Here is a 5,000-nt window from a genome sequence, read left to right on the forward strand (position 1 = left end):
AGTTTATTCTGGACAAAAGGCGATTTTATGCTCACGAGGGCAGGATGCATATCATTTATTGGATAACAAAGTAGTACATAGGTACAATAGATACCAGCAAACTAGGAAAATTAGTTTACATTATGTATCTCATTAGGTTACCTGTCAATGGTTCTGACAGAGCCATAGCAATGAAAAAGCACAGAATATAGAAAGGACTTTGGAGAGGAAATTAATTGATTAATATTACTGCGATTTGTTGAATAGTTTGAAGTAGCACTTGAAGTTGACTGCCACTTGATGGCCCTTGGGCGATATTCAGATCGCATAGTGTTTCTTTGAACAGACTTTAAGACTGCGAGCAGTTTTTGTGCCGGAAATCGTACGCGTGACGGAAAAAGTCGAAAATATGCAAATGAGGAAAAGAATGCGGAGGTAAAGGAGCGAGTCGTGCTTCTGGAAACTCGCGGCTTCAGTGGTCGCTGCTCGCTTTTTGCCTGATCGCATTCGTAATTTCACATCGGGCTAGGAAACGAAACAGACTGCTCCTGGTCTAAATAGATTTCTATGAATGTTTTTATCTCCTGTTTCGAAATGCCAAGTCATACGCCTTCTTACACCAAACTGGACCGGCAGATCTTACCTTGCATACGGCTGGCGCGTGGGAAATTTGAATTGACCAATCAGGATTCAGCAGGCGGGAAAAACCCTACTGTGCTGGAGTCCAGTTAACAAGTCAGGAGATGACATTAAATATACCCGAAAAGAGATCTGAAATTTCTAAAACCATACCAGTTTGCAAAAAGTGAGAAAAATATAAACCGTTTTGTGTTTCCAAGTTTCTTATTTGGCGCGCCAAAATTGAGTCGCCGGGGTTCGGCATGGCAGCTCGCTCGTAGTTCATCTAGTATCGCCAGGTAGGATAGGGCCAAGTAAAAAAACAAACGCGTTTCTCGTCCTCACCCGCTTCATTTTTTAGAGCCGCCTCTCTTTTTTTATTATTCTTTATGAGCAACGTTTTTATGAGCAGACACCAACAGGCGTCACTTTTACCTTGTACTCAGTTCTCCTCTGTCTCATACAAAGACAATCAAATTAGAGAGATGGCGTTTGTCTGCGTCCTTATTCGAACTCAAGCTAAAATAATGTGTAAATAAGGTAATGTGTAAAGCCCATTGCTGCTGTGTACACACCAAAATAATGTAAATTTTCACTGTTAACCCTTTGTGTGTATCAAAATTAAACAAACTTGTGTTTAATCAATATCTGATGTTTCGTTTTATCAATATTTGACCTAAGAGCTCCAACGTATCCCTGGGCGAAGGTAATAATGTGTAAAGAAAGAATGCAATAGGAAATAACAACTTAAAAAAAAACCGCCCGCACGCTCTCTTTCTTATAGAAATCCGGACGAGAAACAGGTCTAATAGCTGTGTTATTTTGAACACAATATGCTGTTCCTGTTCAGAATATTTAAGGTAACTACTATTCAGAGGCCAAAGCAATTTTCTGCACCGCCTTTATGTTTGTTAGCTGCAAAGAAAAAGGCTGTCATCGTTTTCTTTCGTTAGAACATTGACTACCGCTCGTACTGCGGGCTCAGCCACCTTATGCAAGGTAAGGCATGTCAAATCGTCTCCAATTTTAATTTGTAAATAACCCTTTCCGACATTTTTTTTGGGGGGGGGGGCGGTGGTGTCTTTTAATTTGTAAATGTTACAACAAATAACGTTCGGCGACCCTACACTTCTTTGCAGAAGCGGATTGCATTTACAATGATTTCCAGATTGTCCAAAAATGAACAAAAAATCAATGTAGAAAGTTAAAAATAATGCAAGATTTCTATCCACGGGACATCGAATCCTGCCATCTTGCAGCTGCAAGGTGCGTGAAACTATAGTCGCTAAACACGAACTTGTTCTTAAAGGAACCTCACCGGTTCACTAAATTCACTTAATAGGTCCACTTAAACTATATTTGGCAGAAAAAATATCAATTCAAAACTCTAATTGCAATATTTCAATTTGGGCTTACAAACACTGTGGCCTTATTCGCTAACGAAGCCCCAATTTTTCAGATTTAGAGTGTTCTTTCGGGTTCTCTCCAAAACGAAGCCGGTGACCCCCCTATTTTTTTACATTTTCATCTTAGAGTAGTAGAAGTCTCAGGATCGGAAAAAATCAATGTTGGAAAATTTTCGCGCGAACGTCCTTAAAACATTGTTAAAAATCACGGATTAAGAAGTCGTAAAGCCCTTTCTACTTAGGAAAACCCGGATAGTTTTACTTTCCTACAACATGATGATCAAATGCGCCTTCGTCCGAATGTCTTAACACTGATGGGCGATTCTATGCAACATTCAGGACTTTAGAAAACAACAAGGTAATTGCAGCATTACTTGAAAGTACACCGAGTCGTTTAAAGGGCTGGTAAAGCTACGAACGATATATTGACTAAAAAGCCATGGGGAAAAATAGCTAGGACACACCACGCCTTTAAAATTATGACGTTGTTCTGCTTCGAAAAGTATTTCTTGGCTTTCTCTTGAATGACAATCAAACAAACTCAAAGTTTCTTTATAATCTTTTTATTTGGCTATTTTTGCGCTTCAAAAGCGAACAAGAGGAGTGGTCTGGGTTCGAGCTCTGGCCAAGGACATTGCGTTGTGCTCTCGGGCAAGACATTTTACTCTCAAATTACCTCTCACCAGGGCTGGGTTGTTCAAAGCCCGATTAAGCTAACCCAGGATTAGCGAGAACTTTTATATAATATTTGTAGCTCTTTAGCAAGGTGTTCTGTTTATATTTTTCGCCCTTCCGTTTTAATAATACTTCATTCAGAACCAATTAATCCTGAAACGGAGGACCCAGAGGTTATCCCTATTAAAGGGCCTGTAGCTCTAGGCGTCGCAATTTAGGATTCACGCTGCGCAGATTACGAGGACTTCGCTCGAAGTAACGATTTTAAACACCACAGACAAACTACGATTCCAACGTGATTTATTCCTATTTATCGTGATTGATGTCCATAATTACTCGCGCCAACCTCGGAACAGGAGGGCCCTTAGGCCTCGCTTTCATGTGACTTCCGGCTTATGGTGTAACTGTGTAGGATTTCCCTTCCTCACTGATATACACCTTATTCCAAAATGGCCACCATTTTAATATTCTTTTGTTTACTTGCAAATTAGCCCTTGTTGCCTCGTTTAAGGGAGAACATTCTTTTGAATTTTGAGTTTAAGAACGAGGCGACAAGGGCTAATTTAAAAGGAAACAAGAGAACTTAAATGGCGGCCATTTTGGAATAAGGTGTATTGACTTCATACTTTGATAGAGTCCGTTTAAACGTCGATTGCGTAAGAATTAAGATTACAAGGAAGAACAAGCTGCTGAGCGTGTCCCCCGCACTCTTGTAAACGACAAAAGAAGCATGCATAATCTCAAAGTAAACAAAACATGGGCGGTGGCTAATATTTTTATTGAAAGAAAATTATTACGCCGGTTAACTTTTAATCCTGGGTTAACGTTAACCGGCTTTCGAACAACCCGGCCCAGGTGCATAAATGGGTACCAGCGAAATAAATACTGGAGGTAACACTGCAATGGACTACCATTCCATTCAGGTAGGAGTAGAAATGTTGCTTGTCACCATGCACCGACACTGGGATAAGCTCCAGCCTGGTGGGCCACTTGGCTTGTATACAGACTTCACCTCCTACCTCAACAAAGGTATTATTTTTCGTTTAAATGTATGGTACACTTCACGCCTGTAGCTTTACTGAGCGCAAAATGTAGATTTGTACTTTCAAAGTCAAGACTTGGGGTCAAGACAATTTGAAACTAGACAAATCTCGAAAGCCCATGGAATTAAAATATACCATGGTCAAAGCTCTGACAAAACTTGGTAATTTTTTCATATCATATTCTCACGCAAACGAAACAACGCATCGAAGACAGACACGGCTAAGGTAGGTTGTTTCTCTGGGGCCGGTTCCTGAGAGGAGGAATAAATTATATCAGGTATAACAGTTATTCCAGGGATAAATCTGCTATTGTAGGAATAACTATCATAGTACCAGGAATAAAAATCAGTTCCCGGAAGCACTATTTATCCTTGGAATAGCTATTCCAGGGATACGTTTGCTACTTTGGGAATAAATCTTTCGGCAAAGGGGATTCCAACCTGACAAACAGATTTGGGGGGAAATCAAGAGCAATGCGCGCGGGCTGCCTTGGGTTACAGCACTGCGAAGGGAGTGAAGGACGAGATTTTTCCGTATCTGTGTAAACAAGTACTCAAAAAGAGCATACCGGAAACCGTGCAGTGTGAGGTCAATAGTTGCAGATTGTGTGGGTTTGTTTTTTACCGGGGCCCAGCCGAAGGCTAGCACCGGTCATAAAATGCAGTTCGTTCCTGTCGTTTTTGAACGTTACATTGCGAGGGATATATCGCTGTCGTACTTTTGGAAGTGCTCGCTGGCTCATTGAAATCTTATCCGCCATTTTGAAAAGCGCGAGGTAGCTTTTGGGGGAACGACCTTTACGATGCACTAGTTTATGAGCGAAAATATAAGAGTGAATATTTGGAGACAAATTTACGAGCAATTACGAGTGAACCTTCTATCGTGAAGCTTATCGAGAATAAGAGCGACTTATCAAAGCTGTCTACATTTAGTGAATCTTCCATCGTAAAATTTATCGAGAATCAAAGCGAACACTTATCAAAGCTAACTTTATATCATCCTAAAAAACGTGCTACAAGGCGATCCAGACATGCTCGTGAACCGAGCAGAATTCTGCTATTTCTAAGAGATCTCAACAAGAAGAATAGCATGTTCGGAAGAAATTTGTCTTCAAAAAGATTTCAACAATTCAGATACCGAAGTCTTCAAAGCTCCATCGCTATGTTAAGAAGGTGAGAAAACTTTATCACGCACGATATAAATGTAATAACAAACGCGATTCAAAGATAATTAACTTAAATAAAATGGCTATACCCAAGAAAGCTTATTTGTCATGTTT

At 40.3% G+C, this 5,000-nt stretch overlaps 1 protein-coding gene across 2 annotated transcripts in view; it reads left to right on the forward strand.

Moving 5' to 3' along the window:
• The window catches only part of LOC138051900 (uncharacterized), a 22,066-nt gene extending 21,854 nt beyond the window's left edge, over positions 1-212 (forward strand). For both annotated transcript variants that reach the window (XM_068898196.1, XM_068898197.1), the window contains one exon: positions 1-212. This exon is cut by the window's left edge and continues 881 nt beyond it. The gene's annotated coding sequence lies outside the window, so the exon portion shown is untranslated.
• The last annotated feature ends 4,788 nt before the right edge of the window (positions 213-5,000 follow it).

This window comes from Montipora capricornis, chromosome 6 (genome assembly GCF_036669925.1).
Source record: "Montipora capricornis isolate CH-2021 chromosome 6, ASM3666992v2, whole genome shotgun sequence".
Taxonomy (NCBI): Eukaryota; Metazoa; Cnidaria; class Anthozoa; order Scleractinia; family Acroporidae; genus Montipora; species Montipora capricornis.